The sequence below is a fragment of the Oncorhynchus masou genome, chromosome 3 (genome assembly GCF_036934945.1).
Source record: "Oncorhynchus masou masou isolate Uvic2021 chromosome 3, UVic_Omas_1.1, whole genome shotgun sequence".
Taxonomy (NCBI): Eukaryota; Metazoa; Chordata; class Actinopteri; order Salmoniformes; family Salmonidae; genus Oncorhynchus; species Oncorhynchus masou.
Genome location: NC_088214.1, coordinates 2,433,101 through 2,457,058, shown reverse-complemented (window position 1 = coordinate 2,457,058; position 23,958 = coordinate 2,433,101). Strand labels below are relative to the sequence as shown.

Genomic DNA, 23,958 nt, shown 5'->3' with positions numbered 1-23,958 from the left:
CAGGTAGAGAGAGAGACAGACAGGTAGAGAGACAGATAAAGAGACAGAGAGAGACAGACAAACAGACAGAGAGAGAGAGACAGATAGATAGAGACGGACAGGTAGAGAGAGATAGAGAGACAGACAGGTAGAGAGAGACAGAGACAGACAGGTAGAGAGAGACAGAGACAGACAGGTAGAGAGAGACAGACAGACAGAGAGAGAGAGAGACAGAGAGAGAGAGAGACAGACAGATAGATAGAGAGATGGACTGACAGACAGGTAGAGAGACAGACAAACAGACAGAGAGAGAGACAGACAGATAGAGAGAGAAATATACTTACTGAAAGTTGATTTTGTCAACTTGGAATTGCGTCTGGAATATCCCTGAAGTTAACACTCTGCATCGTAGCAGGTCCTGGTCTGTGGGACTGTAGTCTCCTTGTCTAACTGAGTCAATTCTGTCCAGGAAACTGCAGAGACAAACACACACACACACACACACCGTTATCACTCATGTCATTCTGCGTCACTAGGGTTGACTGTGGGCTCTCGTCCTCCGTGGCCGGCGTGGTCAAGACATTTAAGCATCCTAACCCTCGCAAGGCTGCCGACCCAGGCGGCATCCCCATCCGCGTCCTCAGAGCATGCCGGAGCTGGCTGGTGTGTTAATTAACGGACATATTCAATCTCTCCCTGTCCCAGTCTGCTGTCCCCACATGCTTCAAGATGTCCAGCATTTTTCCTGTTCCCAAGAAGGCAAAGATAATTGAACTAAATGACCACCGCCCTGTAGCACTCACTTCTGTCATCATGAAGAGCTTTGAGAGACTAGTTAAGGACCATATCACCTCCACCCTACCTGACACCCACTCCAGTTTGTTTACCGCCCCAATAGATCCACAGACAATGCAATCGCCATCACACTGCACACTGCCCTAACCCATCTGGACAAGAGGAATACCTATGTGAGAATGCTGTTCATCGACTACAGCTCAGCATTCAACACCATAGTGCTCATCATTAAGCTTGAGGTCATGGGTCTGAACCGCGCCCTGTGCAACTGCGGTCTGCACAACGCATCACCGGGGACAAACTGCCTACAATCCAGGACACCTACAGCACCTGATGTCACAGGAAGGCTGAAAAGATAATCAAGGACATCAACCACCTGAGCCACTGCCTGTTCACCCCGCTATAATCCAGAAGGTGAGGTCAGTACAGGTATATCAAAGCAGGGACAGAGAGACTGAAAAACAGCTTCTATCTCAAGGCCATCAGACTGTTAAAATAGCCATCACTAGCCAGCTACCGCCCGGTTACTCAACCCTGCACCTTAGAGGCTGCTGCCCCATATACAGAGACATGGATTCGCTAGTCACTTTAATAATGTTTACATACTGCTTTACTCATCTCATATGTATATACTGTATTCTATCCTACTGTATTTAGTCAAAGCCACTCCGACATTGCTCATCCTAATATAAATATATTCCTTAATTGCATTCTTTTACTTTTAGATTTGTGAGTATTGTTGTGAATTGTTAGATATTACTGCACTGTTGGAGCCAGGAACACAAGCATTTCGCTACACCTGCAATAACATCTGCTAAATATGTGTTTTTGTGACAAATAAAATGTCAGCAGAATCAGCCTGTATTAGATTGATAATTAATATTAACACAGCAACCAAAACCCATCCAGCACAGAACAGATGCCCCTAAATTAGGAGATAAATCTGCATTGCAAATATCTGTTCGTTATTTAAACTCTCTGAAGCCTCTCATTATCAAAGAGAAGCCTTTCAACTTCTCCTTTATATGACGTTTCTTGAAGCCAGTTTTTTTACTAATCTTTTTCGGGATTTACCTGTAAAGGATAAATCATACAACACACTGTAGCATCATTTATTTGTTGTAACTGATTGTAGTTAGAACTTTAAAACATATTTCAGAAGTAGTTTTTGTCTGAAATCAAAGAAGGCAAAAAGTTGTGATTGTAACTGATAATGAACCTGTCAGTCGATGTCGTTGTTTTTGTTTGTTTGAACTCGTTTCCGTGTTCGCTCTGCGGGGAACGATAAGACAAGCGGAACTACGTGGCTCAGAACTGTTGGAACGGGTACTATTATCGTAGTAACACACCTTTGGAGGGAAGGCAAACCCGCGCTATCTTAGCTAAGTTTTCATGTCTTCGGGGTTCGTTCGTAAAGGTTGAAGCGTGTATGTTAGGATGGTAACGTTATAATAATTAAGGAGGAAGCCTCGAGCTGGGACCGAGAGACTGAAAACAGATTCTGTCAAAAACCCATTACTAACCGGCTACCACCCAGAACCCTGCCCTGAACCTAATCACTGTCACCAGCCGGCTACCACTCAGTACCCTGCCCTGAACCTAATCACTGTTACTAACCGGCTACCACCCAGTACCCTGCCCTGAACCTAATCACTGTCACCAGCAGGCTACCACCCAGTACCCTGCCCTGAACCTAATCACTGTCACCAGCCGGCTACCACCCAGTACCCTGCCCTGAACCTAATCACTGTCACCAGCAGGCTACCACCCAGAACCCTGCCCTGAACCTAATCACTGTCACCGGCCGGCTACCACCCAGTACCCTGCCCTGAACCTAATCACTGTCACCAGCCGGCTACCACCCAGTACCCTGCCCTGAACCTAATCACTGTCACTAGCAGGCTACACCCAGTACCCTGCCCTGAACCTAATCACTGTCACCAGCCGGCTACCACCCAGTACCCTGCCCTGAACCTAATCACTGTCACCAGCCGGCTACACCCAGTACCCTGCCCTGAACCTAATCACTGTCACCAGCAGGCTACCACCCAGTACCCTGCCCTGAACCTAATCACTGTCACCAGCCGGCTACCACTCAGTACCCTGCCCTGAACCTAATCACTGTCACCAGCCGGCTAACCACCCAGTACCCTGCCCTGAACCTAATCACTGTCACCAGCCGGCTACCACCCAGTACCCTGCCCTGAACCTAATCACTGTCACCAGCGGGCTACCACTCAGTACCCTGCCCTGAACCTAATCACTGTCACCAGCCGGCTACCACCCAGTACCCTGCCCTGAACCTAATCACTGTCACCAGCGGGCTACCACCAGTACCCTGCCCTGAACCTAATCACTGTCACCAGCCGGCTACCACCCAGAACCCTGCCCTGAACCTAATCACTGTCACCAGCCGGCTACCACCCAGTACCCTGCCCTGAACCTAATCACTGTCACCAGCAGGCTACCACCCAGTACCCTGCCCTGAACCTAATCACTGTCACCAGCAGGCTACCACCCAGTACCCTGCCCTGAACCTAATCACTGTCATCAGCAGGCTACCACCCAGTACCCTGCCCTGAACCTAATCACTGTCACCAGCCGGCTACCACCCAGTACCCTGCCCTGAACCTAATCACTGTCACCAGCCGGCTACCACCCAGTACCCTGCCCTGAACCTAATCACTGTCACCAGCCGGCTACCACCCAGTACCCTGCCCTGAACCTAATCACTGTCACCAGCCGGCTACCACCCAGTACCCTGCCCTGAACCTAATCACTGTCACCAGCCGGCTACCACCCAGTACCCTGCCCTGAACCTAATCACTGTCACCAGCCGGCTACCACCCAGTACCCTGCCCTGAACCTAATCACTGTCACCAGCCGGCTACCACCCAGTACCCTGCCCTGAACCTAATCACTGTCACCAGCCGGCTACCACCCAGTACCCTGCCCTGAACCTAATCACTGTCACCAGCAGGCTACCACCCAGTACCCTGCCCTGAACCTAATCACTGTCACCAGCCGGCTACCACCCAGTACCCTGCCCTGAACCTAATCACTGTCACCAGCCGGCTACCACCCAGTACCCTGCCCTGAACCTAATCACTGTCACCAGCCGGCTACCACCCAGTACCCTGCCCTGAACCTAATCACTGTCACCAGCCGGCTACCACTCAGTACCCTGCCCTGAACCTAATCACTGTCACCAGCCGGCTACCACCCAGTACCCTGCCCTGAACCTAATCACTGTCACCAGCCGGCTACCACCCAGTACCCTGCCCTGAACCTAATCACTGTCACCAGCCGGCTACCACCCAGTACCCTGCCCTGAACCTAATCACTGTCACCAGCCGGCTACCACCCAGTACCCTGCCCTGAACCTAATCACTGTCACCAGCCGGCTACCACTCAGTACCCTGCCCTGAACCTAATCACTGTCACCAGCCGGCTACCACCAGTACCCTGCCCTGAACCTAATCACTGTCACCAGCCGGCTACCACCCAGAACCCTGCCCTGAACCTAATCACTGTCACCAGCCGGCTACCACCCAGTACCCTGCCCTGAACCTAATCACTGTCACCAGCCGGCTACCACCCAGTACCCTGCCCTGAACCTAATCACTGTCACCAGCCGGCTACCACCCAGTACCCTGCCCTGAACCTAATCACTGTCACCAGCCGGCTACCACCCAGTACCCTGCCCTGAACCTAATCACTGTCACCAGCCGGCTACCACCCAGTACCCTGCCCTGAACCTAATCACTGTCACCAGCCGGCTACCACCCAGTACCCTGCCCTGAACCTAATCACTGTCACCAGCCGGCTACCACTCAGTACCCTGCCCTGAACCTAATCACTGTCACCAGCCGGCTACCACTCAGTACCCTGCCCTGAGCCTAATCACTGTCACCAGCCGGCTACCACCCAGTACCCTGCCCTGAACCTAATCACTGTCACCAGCCGGCTACCACCCAGTACCCTGCCCTGAGCCTAATCACTGTCACCAGCCGGCTACCACCCAGTACCCTGCCCTGAGCCTAATCACTGTCACCAGCCGGCTACCACCCAGTACCCTGCCCTGAGCCTAATCACTGTCACCAGCCGGCTACCACCCAGTACCCTGCCCTGAACCTAATCACTGTCACCAGCCGGCTACCACCCAGTACCCTGCCCTGAACCTAATCACTGTCACCAGCCGGCTACCACCCAGTACCCTGCCCTGAACCTAATCACTGTCACCAGCCGGCTACCACCCAGTACCCTGCCCTGAACCTAATCACTGTCACCAGCCGGCTACCACCCAGTACCCTGCCCTGAAGCTAATCACTGTCACCAGCCGGCTACCAACCAGTACCCTGCCCTGAACCTAATCACTGTCACCAGCCGGCTACCACCCAGTACCCTGCCCTGAACCTAATCACTGTCACCAGCCGGCTACCACCCAGTACCCTGCCCTGAACCTAATCACTGTCACCAGCCGGCTACCACCCAGTACCCTGCCCTGAACCTAATCACTGTCACCAGCCGGCTACCACCCAGTACCCTGCCCTGAACCTAATCACTGTCACCAGCCGGCTACCACCCAGTACCCTGCCCTGAAGCTAATCACTGTCACCAGCCGGCTACCAACCAGTACCCTGCCCTGAACCTAATCACTGTCACCAGCCGGCTACCACCCAGTACCCTGCCCTGAACCTAATCACTGTCATCAGCCGGCTACCACCCAGAACCCTGCCCTGAACCTAATCACTGTCACCAGCCGGCTACCACCCAGTACCCTGCCCTGAACCTAATCACTGTCACCAGCAGGCTACCACCCAGTACCCTGCCCTGAACCTAATCACTGTCACCAGCAGGCTACCACCCAGTACCCTGCCCTGAACCTAATCACTGTCACCAGCCGGCTACCACCCAGTACCCTGCCCTGAACCTAATCACTGTCACTAGCAGGCTACCACCCAGTACCCTGCCCTGAACCTAATCACTGTCACCAGCCGGCTACCACCCAGTACCCTGCCCTGAACCTAATCACTGTCACCAGCCGGCTACCACCCAGTACCCTGCCCTGAACCTAATCACTGTCACCAGCCGGCTACCACCCAGTACCCTGCCCTGAACCTAATCAATGTCACCAGCCGGCTACCACCCAGTACCCTGCCCTGAACCTAATCACTGTCACCAGCCGGCTACCACCCAGTACCCTGCCCTGAACCTAATCACTGTCACCAGCAGGCTACCACCCAGTACCCTGCCCTGAACCTAATCACTGTCACCAGCCGGCTACCACCCAGTACCCTGCCCTGAACCTAATCACTGTCACAAGCAGGCTACCACCCAGTACACTGCCCTGAACCTAATCACTGTCACAAGCAGGCTACCACCCAGTACCCTGCCCTGAACCTAATCACTGTCACCAGCCAGCTACCACCCAGTACCCTGCCCTGAACCTAATCACTGTCACTAGCAGGCTACCACCCAGTACCCTGCCCTGAACCTAATCACTGTCACCAGCCGGCTACCACCCAGTACCCTGCCCTGAACCTAATCACTGTCACCAGCCGGCTACCACCCAGTACCCTGCCCTGAACCTAATCACTGTCACCAGCCGGCTACCACCCAGTACCCTGCCCTGAACCTAATCACTGTCACCAGCCGGCTACCAACCAGTACCCTGCCCTGAACCTAATCACTGTCACCAGCCGGCTACCACCCAGTACCCTGCCCTGAACCTAATCACTGTCACCAGCCGGCTACCACCCAGTACCCTGCCCTGAACCTAATCACTGTCACCAGCCGGCTACCACCCAGTACCCTGCCCTGAACCTAATCACTGTCACCAGCCGGCTACCACCCAGTACCCTGCCCTGAACCTAATCACTGTCACCAGCCGGCTACACCCAGTACCCTGCCCTGTACCTAATCACTGTCACCAGCCGGCTACCACCCAGTACCCTGCCCTGAACCTAATCACTGTCACCAGCCGGCTACCACCCAGTACCCTGCCCTGAACCTAATCACTGTCACCAGCCGGCTACCACCCAGTACCCTGCCCTGAACCTAATCACTGTCACCAGCCGGCTACCACCCAGTACCCTGCCCTGAACCTAATCACTGTCACCAGCCGGCTACCACCCAGTACCCTGCCCTGAACCTAATCACTGTCACCAGCCGGCTACCACCCAGTACCCTGCCCTGAACCTAATCACTGTCACCAGCCGGCTACCACCCAGTACCCTGCCCTGAACCTAATCACTGTCACCAGCCGGCTACCACCCAGTACCCTGCCCTGAACCTAATCACTGTCACCAGCCGGCTACCACCCAGTACCCTGCCCTGAACCTAATCACTGTCACCAGCCGGCTACCACCCAGTACCCTGCCCTGAACCTAATCACTGTCACCAGCCGGCTACCACCCAGTACCCTGCCCTGAACCTAATCACTGTCACCAGCCGGCTACCACTCAGTACCCTGCCCTGAACCTAATCACTGTCATCAGCCGGCTACCACCCAGTACCCTGCCCTGAACCTAATCACTGTCACCAGCCGGCTACCACCCAGTACTAATCCCAGATACCTGGGAGATCCGTTTGAAGCCTTGATGAAAACCCCAGATGAGTTAGATGAGGAGGAAGCAGTGAAAGTAACAAGACATGGGTTTGTTGGGTTTTATATGTCCGAGGAGCAGAAGGAGCCTGTTTTGCACCTGAGAAAAAAGATTTGGGGATTTGAATGTGTCGTGTGAGGATCTGTGAAGCAGGGTGCCTGTCACGGGGTTATCCCTGGAATGGAGCCAGAAGTCTGTAACTGAAGAAGTAGATGTAGGAGTTGGTTAACGCCGACTGACCCGTATGGTGGATGGAGTGGTTGGTTAACGCCGACTGAACCGTATGGTGGATGGAGTGGTTGGTTAACGCCGACTGACCCGTATGGTGGATGGAGTGGTTGGTTAACGCCGACTGACCCGTATGGTGGATGGAGTGGTTGGTTAACGCCGACTGACCCGTATGGTGGATGGAGTGGTTGGTTAACGCCGACTGACCCGTATGGTGGATGGAGTGGTTGGTTAACGCCGACTGACCCGTATGGTGGATGGAGTGGTTGGTTAACGCCGACTGACCCGTATGGTGGATGGAGTGGTTGGTTAACGCCGACTGACCCGTATGGTGGATGGAGTGGTTGGTTAACGCCGACTGACCCGTATGGTGGATGGAGTGGTTGGTTAACGCCGACTGACCCGTATGGTGGATGGAGTGGTTGGTTAACGCCGACTGACCCGTATGGTGGATGGAGTGGTTGGTTAACGCCGACTGACCCGTATGGTGGATGGAGTGGTTGGTTAACGCCGACTGACCCGTATGGTGGATGGAGTGGTTGGTTAACGCCGACTGACCCGTATGGTGGATGGAGTGGTATGGTTAACGCCGACTGACCCGTATGGTGGATGGAGTGGTTGGTTAACGCCGACTGACCCGTATGGTGGATGGAGTGGTTGGTTAACGCCGACTGACCCGTATGGTGGATGGAGTGGTTGGTTAACGCCGACTGACCCGTATGGTGGATGGAGTGGTTGGTTAACGCCGACTGACCCGTATGGTGGATGGAGTGGTTGGTTAACGCCGACTGACCCGTATGGTGGATGGAGTGGTTGGTTAACGCCGACTGACCCGTATGGTGGATGGAGTGGTTGGTTAACGCCGACTGACCCGTATGGTGGATGGAGTGGTTGGTTAACGCCGACTGACCCGTATGGTGGATGGAGTGGTTGGTTAACGCCGACTGACCCGTATGGTGGATGGAGTGGTTGGTTAACGCCGACTGACCCGTATGGTGGATGGAGTGGTTGGTTAACGCCGACTGACCCGTATGGTGGATGGAGTGGGTGGATGGTTAACGCCGACTGACCCGTATGGTGGATGGAATGGTTGGTTAACGCCGACTGACCCGTATGGTGGATGGAGTGGTTGGTTAACGCCGACTGACCCGTATGGTGGATGGAGTGGTTGGTTAACGCCGACTGACCCGTATGGTGGATGGAGTGGTTGGTTAACGCCGACTGACCCGTATGGTGGATGGAGTGGTTGGTTAACGCCGACTGACCCGTATGGTGGATGGAGTGGTTGGTTAACGCCGACTGACCCGTATGGTGGATGGAATGGTTGGTTAACGCCGACTGACCCGTATGGTGGATGGAGTGGTTGGTTAACGCCGACTGACCCGTATGGTGGATGGAGTGGTTGGTTAACGCCGACTGACCCGTATGGTGGATGGAGTGGTTGGTTAACGCCGACTGACCCGTATGGTGGATGGAGTGGTTGGTTAACGCCGACTGACCCGTATGGTGGATGGAGTGGTTGGTTAACGCCGACTGACCCGTATGGTGGATGGAGTGGTTGGTTAACGCCGACTGACCCGTATGGTGGATGGAGTGGTTGGTTAACGCCGACTGACCCGTATGGTGGATGGAGTGGTTGGTTAACGCCGACTGACCCGTATGGTGGATGGAGTGGTTGGTTAACGCCGACTGACCCGTATGGTGGATGGAGTGGTTGGTTAACGCCGACTGACCCGTATGGTGGATGGAGTGGTTGGTTAACGCCGACTGACCCGTATGGTGGATGGAGTGGTTGGTTAACGCCCCGTATGGTGGATGGAGTGGTTGGTTAACTGACCCGTATGGTGGATGGAGTGGTTGGTTAACGCCGACTGACCCGTATGGTGGATGGAGTGGTTGGTTAACGCCGACTGACCCGTATGGTGGATGGAGTGGTTGGTTAACGCCGACTGACCCGTATGGTGGATGGAGTGGTTGGTTAACGCCGACTGACCCGTATGGTGGATGGAGTGGTTGGTTAACGCCGACTGACCCGTATGGTGGATGGAGTGGTTGGTTAACGCCGACTGACCCGTATGGTGGATGGAGTGGTTGGTTAACGCCGACTGACCCGTATGGTGGATGGAGTGGTTGGTTAACGCCGACTGACCCGTATGGTGGATGGAGTGGTTGGTTAACGCCGACTGACCCGTATGGTGGATGGAGTGGTTGGTTAACGCCGACTGACCCGTATGGTGGATGGAGTGGTTGGTTAACGCCGACTGACCCGTATGGTGGATGGAGTGGTTGGTTAACGCCGACTGACCCGTATGGTGGATGGAGTGGTTGGTTAACGCCGACTGACCCGTATGGTGGATGGAGTGGTTGGTTAACGCCGACTGACCCGTATGGTGGATGGAGTGGTTGGTTAACGCCGACTGACCCGTATGGTGGATGGAGTGGTTGGTTAACGCCGACTGACCCGTATGGTGGATGGAGTGGTTGGTTAACGCCGACTGACCCGTATGGTGGATGGAGTGGTTGGTTAACGCCGACTGACCCGTATGGTGGATGGAGTGGTTGGTTAACGCCGACTGACCCGTATGGTGGATGGAGTGGTTGGTTAACGCCGACTGACCCGTATGGTGGATGGAGTGGTTGGTGGATGGAACGCCGACTGACCCGTATGGTGGATGGAGTGGTTGGTTAACGCCGACTGACCCGTATGGTGGATGGAGTGGTTGGTTAACGCCGACTGACCCGTATGGTGGATGGAGTGGTTGGTTAACGCCGACTGACCCGTATGGTGGATGGAGTGGTTGGTTAACGCCGACTGACCCGTATGGTGGATGGAGTGGTTGGTTAACGCCGACTGACCCGTATGGTGGATGGAGTGGTTGGTTAACGCCGACTGACCCGTATGGTGGATGGAGTGGTTGGTTAACGCCGACTGACCCGTATGGTGGATGGAGTGGTTGGTTAACGCCGACTGACCCGTATGGTGGATGGAGTGGTTGGTTAACGCCGACTGACCCGTATGGTGGATGGAGTGGTTGGTTAACGCCGACTGACCCGTATGGTGGATGGAGTGGTTGGTTAACGCCGACTGACCCGTATGGTGGATGGAGTGGTTGGTTAACGCCGACTGACCCGTATGGTGGATGGAGTGGTTGGTTAACGCCGACTGACCCGTATGGTGGATGGAGTGGTTGGTTAACGCCGACTGACCCGTATGGTGGATGGAGTGGTTGGTTAACGCCGACTGACCCGTATGGTGGATGGAGTGGTTGGTTAACGCCGACTGACCCGTATGGTGGATGGAGTGGTTGGTTAACGCCGACTGACCCGTATGGTGGATGGAGTGGTTGGTTAACGCCCCGATGGTGGATGGAGTGGTTGGTTAACTGACCCGTATGGTGGATGGAGTGGTTGGTTAACGCCGACTGACCCGTATGGTGGATGGAGTGGTTGGTTAACGCCGACTGACCCGTATGGTGGATGGAGTGGTTGGTTAACGCCGACTGACCCGTATGGTGGATGGAGTGGTTGGTTAACGCCGACTGACCCGTATGGTGGATGGAGTGGTTGGTTAATGGAGTGGTTGGTTAACGCCGACTGACCCGTATGGTGGATGGAGTGGTTGGTTAACGCCGACTGACCCGTATGGTGGATGGAGTGGTTGGTTAACGCCGACTGACCCGTATGGTGGATGGAGTGGTGGAGTGGTTAACGCCGACTGACCCGTATGGTGGATGGAGTGGTTGGTTAACGCCGACTGACCCGTATGGTGGATGGAGTGGTTGGTTAACGCCGACTGACCCGTATGGTGGATGGAGTGGTTGGTTAACGCCCCGACTGACCCGTATGGTGGATGGAGTGGTTGGTTAACGCCGACTGACCCGTATGGTGGATGGAGTGGTTGGTTAACGCCGACTGACCCGTATGGTGGATGGAGTGGTTGGTTAACGCCGACTGACCCGTATGGTGGATGGAGTGGTTGGTTAACGCCGACTGACCCGTATGGTGGATGGAGTGGTTGGTTAACGCCGACTGACCCGTATGGTGGATGGAGTGGTTGGTTAACGCTGACTGACCCGTATGGTGGATGGAGTGGTTGGTTAATGGAGTGGAAGCCGACTGACCCGTATGGTGGATGGAGTGGTTGGTTAACGCCGACTGACCCGTATGGTGGATGGAGTGGTTGGTTAACGCTGACTGACCCGTATGGTGGATGGAGTGGTTGTTTAACGCTGACTGACCCGTATGGTGGATGGAATGGTTGGTTAACGCTGACTGACCCGTATGGTGGATGGAGTGAGGAAGGCCAGTAGTACAGTAGATGGACCCGTATGGTGGATGGACTGAGGAAGGCCAGTAGTACAGTAGAGGGACCCGTATGGTGGATGGACTGAGGAAGGCCAGTAGTACAGTAGAGGGACCCGTATGGTGGATGGACTGAGGAAGGCCAGTAGTACAGTAGATGGACCCGTATGGTGGATGGACTGAGGAAGGCCAGTAGTACAGTAGATGGACCCGTATGGTGGATGGAGTGAGGAAGGCCAGTAGTACAGTAGATGGACCCGTATGGTGGATGGAGTGAGGAAGGCCAGTAGTACAGTAGATGGACCCGTATGGTGGATGGAGTGAGGAAGGCCAGTAGTACAGTAGAGGGACCCGTATGGTGGATGGAGTGAGGAAGGCCAGTAGTACAGTAGAGGGACCCGTATGGTGGATGAAGTGAGGAAGGCCAGTAGTACAGTAGAGGGACCCGTATGGTGGATGAAGTGAGGAAGGCCAGTAGTACAGTAGATGGACCCGTATGGTGGATGAAGTGAGGAAGGCCAGTAGTACAGTAGAGGGACCCGTATGGTGGATGAAGTGAGGAAGGCCAGTAGTACAGTAGATGGACCCGTATGGTGGATGGAGTGAGGAAGGCCAGTAGTACAGTAGATGGACCCGTATGGTGGATGGAGTGAGGAAGGCCAGTAGTACAGTAGATGGACCCGTATGGTGGATGGAGTGAGGAAGGCCAGTAGTACAGTAGATGGACCCGTATGGTGGATGGGGAGTGAGGAAGGCCAGTAGTACAGTAGATGGACCCGTATGGTGGATGGAGTGAGGAAGGCCAGTAGTACAGTAGATGGACCCGTATGGTGGATGGAGTAAGGAAGGCCAGTAGTACAGCAGATGGACCCGTATGGTGGATGGAGTGAGGAAGGCCAGTAGTACAGCAGATGGACCCGTATGGTGGATGGAGTGAGGAAGGCCAGTAGTACAGTAGATGGACCCGTATGGTGGATGGAGTGAGGAAGGCCAGTAGTACAGTAGATGGACCCGTATGGTGGATGGAGTGAGGAAGGCCAGTAGTACAGTAGATGGACCCGTATGGTGGATGGAGTGAGGAAGGCCAGTAGTACAGTAGATGGACCCGTATGGTGGATGGAGTGAGGAAGGCCAGTAGTACAGTAGATGGACCCGTATGGTGGATGGAGTGAGGAAGGCCAGTAGTACAGTAGATGGACCCGGATGGTGGATGGAGTGAGGAAGGCCAGTAGTACAGTAGATGGACCCGTATGGAGTGGATGGAGTGAGGAAGGCCATGGTGGATGGAGTACAGTAGAGATGGACCCGTATGGTGGATGGAGTGAGGAAGGCCAGTAGTACAGTAGATGGACCCGTATGGTGGATGGAGTGAGGAAGGCCAGTAGTACAGTAGATGGACCCGTATGGTGGATGGAGTGAGGAAGGCCAGTAGTACAGTTTATGGATGGACCAGTAGTACAGTAGAGGGACCCGTGGTGGATGGAGTGAGGAAGGCCAGTAGTACAGTAGATGGACCCGTATGGTGGATGGAGTGAGGAAGGCCAGTAGTACAGTAGATGGACCCGTATGGTGGATGGAGTGAGGAAGGCCAGTAGTACAGTAGATGGACCCGTATGGTGGATGGAGTGAGGAAGGCCAGTAGTACAGTAGATGGACCCGTATGGTGGATGGAGTGAGGAAGGCCAGTAGTACAGTAGATGGACCCGGATGGTGGATGGAGTGAGGAAGGCCAGTAGTACAGTAGATGGACCCGTATGGTGGATGGAGTGAGGAAGGCCAGTAGTACAGTAGATGGACCCGGATGGTGGATGGAGTGAGGAAGGCCAGTAGTACAGTAGATGGACCCGGATGGTGGATGGAGTGAGGAAGGCCAGTAGTACAGTAGATGGACCAGTAGTACAGTAGATGGACCCGGGTGGATGGAGTGAGGAAGGCCAGTAGTACAGTAGATGGACCCGTATGGTGGATGGAGTGAGGAAGGCCAGTAGTACAGTAGATGGACCCGTATGGTGGATGGAGTGAGGAAGGCCAGTAGTACAGTAGATGGACCCGTATGGTGGATGGAGTGAGGAAGGCCAGTAGTACAGTAGATGGACCCGTATGGTGGATGGAGTGAGGAAGGCCAGTAGTACAGTAGATGGACCCGTATGGTGGATGGAGTGAGGAAGGCCAGTAGTACAGTAGATGGACCCGTATGGTGGATGGAGTGAGGAAGGCCAGTAGTACAGTAGATGGACCCGTATGGTGGATGGAGTGAGGAAGGCCAGTAGTACAGTAGATGGACCCGTGGATGGTGGAAGGCCAGTAGTACAGAGATGAGGAAGGCCAGTAGTACAGTAGATGGACCCGTATGGTGGATGGAGGAGGAAGGCCAGTAGTACAGTAGATGGACCCGTATGGTGGACGGAGTGAGGAAGGCCAGTAGTACAGTAGATGGACCCGTATGGTGGACGGAGTGAGGAAGGCCAGTAGTACAGTAGATGGACCCGTATGGTGGACGGAGTGAGGAAGGCCAGTAGTACAGTAGATGGACCCGTATGGTGGACGGAGTGAGGAAGGCCAGTAGTACAGTAGATGGACCCGTATGGTGGATGGAGTGAGGAAGGCCAGTAGTACAGCAGATGGACCCGTATGGTGGATGGAGTGAGGAAGGCCAGTAGTACAGTAGAGGGACCCGGATGGTGGATGGAGTGAGGAAGGCCAGTAGTACAGTAGATGGACCCGTATGGTGGATGGAGTGAGGAAGGCCAGTAGTACAGTAGATGGACCCGTATGGTGGATGGAGTGAGGAAGGCCAGTAGTACAGTAGATGGACCCGTATGGTGGATGGAGTGAGGAAGGCCAGTAGTACAGTAGATGGACCCGTATGGTGGATGGAGTGAGGAAGGCCAGTAGTACAGTAGATGGACCCGTATGGTGGATGGACTGAGGAAGGCCAGTAGTACAGTAGATGGACCCGGATGGTGGATGGAGTGAGGAAGGCCAGTAGTACAGTAGATGGACCCGTATGGTGGATGGAGTGAGGAAGGCCAGTAGTACAGTAGATGGACCCGGATGGTGGATGGAGTGAGGAAGGCCAGTAGTACAGTAGATGGACCCGTATGGTGGATAGGAGTGAGGAAGGCCAGTAGTACAGTAGATGGACCCGTATGGTGGATGGAGTGAGGAAGGCCAGTAGTACAGTAGATGGACCCGTATGGTGGATGGAGTGAGGAAGGCCAGTAGTACAGTAGATGGACCCGTATGGTGGATGGAGTGAGGAAGGCCAGTAGTACAGTAGATGGACCCGGATGGTGGATAGAGTGAGGAAGGCCAGTAGTACAGTAGATGGACCCGTATGGTGGATGGAGTGAGGAAGGCCAGTAGTACAGTAGAGGGACCCGTATGGTGGATGGAGTGAGGAAGGCCAGTAGTACAGTAGAGGGACCCGTATGGTGGATGGAGTGAGGAAGGCCAGTAGTACAGTAGATGGACCCGTATGGTGGATAGAGTGAGGAAGGCCAGTAGTACAGTAGATGGACCCGTATGGTGGATGGAGTGAGGAAGGCCAGTAGTACAGTAGATGGACCCGTATGGTGGATGGAGTGAGGAAGGCCAGTAGTACAGTAGATGGACCCGTATGGTGGATGGAGTGAGGAAGGCCAGTAGTACAGTAGAGGGACCCGTATGGTGGATGGAGTGAGGAAGGCCAGTAGTACAGTAGATGGACCCGTATGGTGGATGGAGTGAGGAAGGCCAGTAGTACAGTAGATGGACCCGTATGGTGGATGGAGTGAGGAAGGCCAGTAGTACAGTAGATGGACCCGTATGGTGGATGGGGAGTGAGGAAGGCCAGTAGTACAGTAGATGGACCCGTATGGTGGATGGAGTGAGGAAGGCCAGTAGTACAGTAGATGGACCCGTATGGTGGATGGAGTGAGGAAGGCCAGTAGTACAGTAGATGGACCCGTATGGTGGATGGAGTGAGGAAGGCCAGTAGTACAGTAGATGGACCCGTATGGTGGATGGAGTGAGGAAGGCCAGTAGTACAGTAGATGGACCCGGATGGTGGATGGAGTGAGGAAGGCCAGTAGTACAGTAGATGGACCCGTATGGTGGATGGAGTGAGGAAGGCCAGTAGTACAGTAGATGGACCCGGATGGTGGATGGAGTGAGGAAGGCCAGTAGTACAGTAGATGGACCCGGATGGTGGATGGAGTGAGGAAGGCCAGTAGTACAGTAGATGGACCCGTATGGTGGATGGAGTGAGGAAGGCCAGTAGTACAGTAGATGGACCCGTATGGTGGATGGAGTGAGGAAGGCCAGTAGTACAGTAGATGGACCCGTATGGTGGATGGAGTGAGGAAGGCCAGTAGTACAGTAGATGGACCCGTATGGTGGATGGAGTGAGGAAGGCCAGTAGTACAGTAGATGGACCCGTATGGTGGATGGAGTGAGGAAGGCCAGTAGTACAGTAGATGGACCCGTATGGTGGATGGAGTGAGGAAGGCCAGTAGTACAGTAGATGGACCCGTATGGTGGATGGAGTGAGGAAGGCCAGTAGTACAGTAGATGGACCCGTATGGTGGATGGAGTGAGGAAGGCCAGTAGTACAGTAGATGGACCCGTATGTATGGTGGATGGAGTGAGGAAGGCCAGTAGTACAGTAGATGGACCCGGATGGTGGATGGAGTGAGGAAGGCCAGTAGTACAGTAGATGGACCCGGATGGTGGATGGAGTGAGGAAGGCCAGTAGTACAGTAGATGGACCCGTATGGTGGATGGAGTGAGGAAGGCCAGTAGTACAGTAGATGGACCCGTATGGTGGATGGAGTGAGGAAGGCCAGTAGTACAGTAGAGGGACCCGTATGGTGGATGGAGGAGGAAGGCCAGTAGTACAGTAGATGGACCCGTATGGTGGATGGAGTGAGGAAGGCCAGTAGTACAGTAGATGGACCCGTATGGTGGATGGAGTGAGGAAGGCCAGTAGTACAGTAGATGGACCCGTATGGTGGATGGAGTGAGGAAGGCCAGTAGTACAGTAGATGGACCCGTATGGTGGATGAAGTGAGGAAGGCCAGTAGTACAGTAGATGGACCCGTATGGTGGATGGAGTGAGGAAGGCCAGTAGTACAGTAGATGGACCCGTATGTATGGTGGATGGAGTGAGGAAGGCCAGTAGTACAGTAGATGGACCCGTATGGTGGATGGGGAGTGAGGAAGGCCAGTATTACAGTAGATGGACCCGTATGGTGGATGGGGAGTGAGGAAGGCCAGTAGTACAGTAGATGGACCCGTATGGTGGATGGAGTGAGGAAGGCCAGTAGTACAGTAGATGGACCCGTATGGTGGATGGAGTGAGGAAGGATATTGACCTGATGAAACCATCTTCCCACATCACTGACACTGGGTAATATTGACCTGATGACATCACTGACACTGGGTAATATTGACCTGATGACATCACTGACACTGGGTAATATTGACCTGATGACATCACTGACACTGGGTAATATTGACCTGATGACATCACTGACACTGGGTAATATTGACCTGATGACATCACTGACACTGGGTAATATTGACCTGATGACATCACTGACACTGGGTAATATTGACCTGATGACATCACTGACACTGGGTAATATTGACCTGATGACATCACTGACACTGGGTAATATTGACCTGATGACATCACTGACACTGGGTAATATTGACCTGATGACATCACTGACACTAGGTAATATTGACCTGATGAAGCCATCTTCCCAACATCACTGACACTGGGTAATATTGACCTGATGACATCACTGACACTAGGTAATATTGACCTGATGAAGCCATCTTCCCAACATCACTGACACTAGGTAATATTGAAGTGATGAAGCCAGAGAAGCTGGTGTTCGGAGGATATATATGGACATAGAGAAGGCCACTATATTTAAAGAGTAGGATGGTGGGGTGAATGGTTGAGACTATAGGAAGGAATGGTTTGAATGAGGGAATAGAAAACCTTATAGGGATTCCAACCATCTGTCAGCATACGGTTTAGATATTTTGGAGATTAAAAAAATTAAATCGCACTTTTTGTATTCTTGTTTCAAGTCATCTTACCCACAGCACTGACACTGGGTGGACATAGTAACAGGCACCATGTATAAAGACCAAGGGTGGTGTGGATAGTTGGGAGTAGGAGGAAGGAAACACTCTCTAACATGGTGAGAAAAAGAACAGATAGAAGACCCTGTAGCCTACATATTCATTTTATTTCACCTTCATTAAACCAGGTAGGCTAGTTGAGAACAAGGTCTCATTTACAACTGAGACCTGGCCAAGAATAAAGCAAAGCAAAGCAGAGAGCAATAGGGTCTTAAACCACCTGTATGTCCCTCTATAATAATTTAACACTTTATATTTGTTAAATGCATCGGTTTAGTGTGTGTGTGGTAAAAGATCCACCATCATAACAATAACAACCCCGGAAATCATCATCATGAATGTAACCGTAAACGCAACCAAAACAGAGATACTGGTGGGTAGAAGAGGAAAGACGGACGTTATTTCGCCTATCTTCAGCTCAGTCAAATGACAACTGCCCGGGGATAACATTTCACGTGGAATCTGGCGCGGCATAAGCATAGACAGCACTAGAATAGCCTACATGACCGTACTAGGCATCTGAAAGGCCTCCGTTCACAACACAAGGGAGAAATGGTCTAAAACACGTTCCCGTCCTACCTAGTAATAGCAGCCGGTGAGTCTGTTTGTACTCCCGTTTGAGCTCTTTTAGAGCCCTGTCAATGTTCTTGCTGATTTTCTTCGCCTCCCTCTCGGCCTCCTTCTCCTCGACGAGCAGTTTGTCCCAGTTTTTCTGTTTTTGCGTGCTGGTTGTTTTCTGCAGCAGCTGTAATCGTCGACTACGGTCCTTGCCGGTTCCCTTGCCTCCGCCTCCACCCCCTGTTCTGTATGAGCACTCCATCAGTGCCGGTGTTGTCTCTACCCCGGGTGGGAGCTTGGCTGGGTCCCCATGGTGTACTTTACCGCTACCGTCTCGAAGCGACGCGCTCGCCATATCCACCTGTGTCCTCTTGACGAGTTCCCCCGGCTCGACAAGGTACAACTGTGTCTGGAGGATGATCGGAGTCCGAAGTAGCGTTTGAAATAGACCCGCTCAGGTCCCCGAAGAGCCGGGGACGCAAACTGTAGCACAGCCCCATGTCGATGGTGTAGACAATATTTTTACTCTCTAACTGTGCCATTTTATAAATTAAAATGTTTAAAAATAAGTAAACCAAAAGCAAATCCACGGAGAAAAATTATGTCATCCCGCCGTGCAATTACACAGAATCCCCAAAACCCCTTTTTAGAGGAAATACATACTACGTCATATTTAGGCTGGCCATTTCGAGAGTGCTGCACATTGATTTCTATTTCACACAAGACGACAACACCAGTGTCTGTGATTGTCCGAAGTAGTCTTTTTTATCACGATTACGGCTAATCCTGAATGAATCGTGAATAATTATGATTGAGAAAGTTAAACGGTCAAAGATCATACCCCCAAGACATGCTAACGTCGCACCATTACCAATAACGGGAGGTTAATCATGTCTTGGGGGGTATAATCTTTGACCCTCGAACTTTTACACATCATTATTCACGATTCATTCATGATTATCCATAGTCATGGTAACATACACAGGAATTTATCATGTTTTATTCGTATTTACAATAGGCAGAATGTACCACAGACTCAGCTGATTTGTGAAGGAGCTGAAGGCAAAACTGAAGAACCAAAATAGTCTCTGCACACTTCCAATCAGATCCACATTTCTTTAATTGTGGGTCAGCTTTCGGTCACTCGACCTTCATCAGAGCCTACCGGTAAAAAGCCACAAGGTGAATCTGGGGTAATGGCAGACACCTGTGATCATCCAAAGTACCCAGAAAGGGCCACTAGATGTCATCAGATAGAAATACAGTGACATTCCTATATTCTTCACATTTATGAATCATGTGGTCTCTTGAACATCCCTACTGCAGTCTTCCCCAGCATCAGGAAACTAGAAAAAAGAGAGGAACATTTTGTTCTGGGATTAGTGGAAGAACAGTCAGCTCATTTACAAACATTGAAATGTCTGCCATGGTGGGGGTGTTACCAGTCCCTCTACCTACCATGGTGGGGCTGTTACCAGTCCCTCTACCTGTCTACCATGGTGAGGGTGTTACCAGTCCCTCTACCTGTCTTCCATGGTGGGGGTGTTACCAGTCCCTCTACCTACCATGGTGGGGCTGTTACCAGTCCCTCTACCTACCATGGTGGGGGTGTTACCAGTCCCTCTACCTGTCTACCATGGTGGTGGGTGTTACCAGTCCCTCTACCTGTCTACCATGGTGGGGGTGTTACCATTCCCTTACCTGTCTGTCATGGTGGGGGTGTTACCAGTCCCTCTACCTGTCTGTCATGGTGGGGGTGTTACCAGTCCCTCTACCTGTCTGTCATGGTGGGGGTGTTACCAGTCCCTCTACCTGTCTGTCATGGTGGGGGTGTTACCAGTAACCTCTACCTGTCTACCATGGTGGGGGTGTTACCAGTCCCTCTACCTGTCTGTCATGGTGGGGGTGTTACCAGTCCCTCTACCTGTCTGTCATGGTGGGGGTGTTACCATTCCCTCTACCTGTCTGTCATGGTGGTGGGTGTTACCAGTCCCTCTACCTGTCTACCATGGTGGGGGTGTTACCAGTCCCTCTACCTGTCTACCATGGTGGGGGTGTTACCAGTCCCTCTACCTGTCTACCATAGTGGGGGTGTTACCATTCCCTCTACCTGTCTGTCATGGTGGGGGTGTTACCAGTCCCTCTACCTGTCTGTCATGGTGGGGGTGTTACCAGTCCCTCTACCTGTCTGTCATGGTGGGGGTGTTACCAGTCCCTCTACCTGTCTGTCATGGTGGGGGTGTTACCAGTCCCTCTACCTGTCTGCCATGGTGGGGGTGTTACCAGTCCCTCTACCTGTCATAGTGTCCCATTCCACCAGGGGTGCCAAATCTATTTTATCCACAGAGGGCCAGTGTGGGTGCAGGTTTGTGTTCCAACAAAAGCATTAACAGGCCTAATTCAATGCAAAACCAACTCTCTCTGGCCTAAACATCAGACGGTTAACATGGTTACTCCATGGAGTTTCAGTCTGACCGAAGTCACCCTAAAGAACGACGCCAATATTCTCTCCAGAATGTGGAATACAATGATATGTACAGGGTGTACATGCTGTAGGTCCTTCTGATGACGGGAGGTGGAGATAAGGTATCCACATTAGTGTTGTTTGCCTACCTTTTTGCGCTCGCAGGTAGGTTCTGTTGATTGTATTTTCAATCTCTTGATGTGATGCACAATATGTCAACAATAGCCGAATGTAACCAAAGCACGTTTCCTCGCAATCAGCAGGAATTGTTTGCCTTTCGGTCTGTGGTTAGATTAGTCTCAGCCATATCGTGCAAGTGTTTGTCACATGCGAATTGCATCAGTATTGAAAATAAAAAAACTGAAATAAAAACCAGCATACTGAAGGTCGGGTTGATAGCATTTCCCTGTGGATATTTTGTATCAGATTACCTCCGACGTAGGGATACAATCATCAGGACAACAGGTCAAGTAAATTGAAGTTAAGTTTGTTCAACATTCTGACTGATAATGGGACTGTTTGGGAAAGCTGAGCCTACATGTTAGAGACGAGTGTGAGAGTATCTCTCTCTCAGATTTAAAAAAAAGAAGAAAAAAAGGGTTTAGCTATTCCAAGGTTGAGTAACAGAAGCCTTAAATGAGCCATGATGTCCCATCCACAGTACCTTGCTATTGTCATCAGACCAGCTGGCATGAACTTCCAGGAATTTAGAAACCTCATTCCCATGACAATAGCCAGTGTTCCTGAGGTACCTAATTTACACAACGAGAAGACATGTTACTGTAGTGTAGCTGTTCGAAACACTCACTAACATCAACTAGCCTACGCGTAAGGACATGTCATTGATAACAAGCCAAAGTTTGGCACACTCACCGAGAGAAAGCCTGACATCTTTAGGATTCTGAGACATCAGGTAGGCACCAAGACCAGCTAGGAACCCAAAGAAAAGTCCCGCAACCAGTGAAGGTACACTTCCTGGTACGGGAACCAATCACAGAGCATATTGAAGAATAACTACTTACATGCAAAATTGTATCAATATTTCTTGACAGCTGACTTTAAAATAAATACTTGGTAAAGTCAACAAACATTTGGGAAGTGTGTAATCATCCTTACCTGCTTTTACATAACCCATGATTCCTCCTGCCGAGACCAATGCAGCATAGCTATAACCGATCCAATCTTGAGACATTGTCACGTCTTGTCTAAAACTAATAAGGAAAAGTATTGTCAAAACTCCCGGTAAACCTTAATCTGAGACAATTCGACTACAATATAGCATTTCAGTGCCACAAGTCGAATTTCGCTGTTCGAGTCCCGGAAGTGTTATGGATTTTGAAATAAAAGTGCCAACACTTTGAGATTCTTCTTCTTCTTCTCTGAAACGTTATGGCATATCACAACTATTGTTGTATTACCGCCACCAACTGCTCCATTACGGAGAAAGGAGAATAAAAAACATTCATCCACACGTATTATCAAAAAAACGTAATACACATCCCACTCATTCAGTCATTCAAAAAAACTCTACAACTTCCCCGTTATGGCTCAGGGGCCTGCGACCGCACCAGACAGAAGTCGGATGTTAAAGTCTTGTAATTTATGTCAACATTCCTATACTTCACATCCCCCAATTGAGCAGTGTCCGTTTACCACCACTGCTATAAAAGTAACAGAGTCCTCCTTCTTCACATGAAGAATGTCTGTGTCCGGCTGGTGATAGGAACTCTCGAGCTACTCGTTCTTTCTACCCGTTAAACAGCCTCCGCACAGGAGTTTCTTAACTGCCCCGATTTTGGCAACCCAAAAGGTCTGGGAATAAACGCATTGACAGGGTAGTTGACATATCCTAGCTGCACTCGGATAGTGAGGAAACTTCTCAAAACACAAGAAACGACGAGAACTCTTCTGGTTCTTGTCATTTACCATGCGATTCATTCCTCGTGCGTCGACCACTCCATACATTTTCTTCAGTAGAGCAACGTTGAATTCTTCCGCTACTGCAGTAATGACTCATTGGACAGGTGCGCTGCATCGTAAATCAAGGCACAAAACATCCTATCCATCAGTTTGCGTGAGATCCAACACACATTTCTTCTGATCAACAGATACATTTAAAAAAATCTAAACAAGTTCACTTCTCGTGATTTTCACATATTTAACTTAGAGGAAGAGGAGAAGTTAAAGGGTTATATAAGCATGTACCCAAAACCTGTTTTCTCCAACAGGTGGTGTATTTTAATCTCACCAAGCGAGGAGTTTTTTGTATGGACGTCAATGAGTGTCGAATTTGGTTAACAAAAACAATGTATGGTTTATTTGCAACATGTGGTTTATTTGATCGAGTAGAAGTTTCGTACTGCTTAAGTTGTTACAAGTTTACTGATATAAGTTGCGCCAAACGAGAACGCAACAAAATATAGTCATTCTTAATGATTATGTGCGTCAAGGCATTATTCCACCGGGACTAAATGACCATCATTGGGACAGAGCACAGATGATTTCTGTGAGCGCTGGTGTGCCATCCTGAACAAATACTCTACTGATTTTAATGACATTAATTGTTGACCAGTTGAGAAATGATTTTATTGAAATGGATAACACGATTGAAGAGAAACGCACAGCTCTACATTGACACCAGCAGTATGGTCTCAGAACAGCTCCCCTCCTAAAGGACACCAGCAGTATGGTCTCAGAACAGCTCCCTCCTTTGTAAAGGACACCAGCAGTATGGTCTCAGAACAGCTCCCCTCCTAAAGGACACCAGCAGTATGGTCTCAGAACAGCCCTCCTAAAGGACACCAGCAGTATGGTCTCAGAACAGCTCCCCTCCTAAAGGACACCAGCAGTATGGTCTCAGAACAGCTCCCCTCCTTTATAAAGGAC

At 51.6% G+C, this 23,958-nt stretch overlaps 1 pseudogene; it reads right to left on the bottom strand.

Moving 5' to 3' along the window:
* Nucleotides 1–357: 357 nt before the first annotated feature.
* Nucleotides 358–22,033, bottom strand: LOC135508945 (uncharacterized; annotated as a pseudogene).
* Between the last annotated feature and the right edge of the window lie 1,925 nt (nt 22,034–23,958).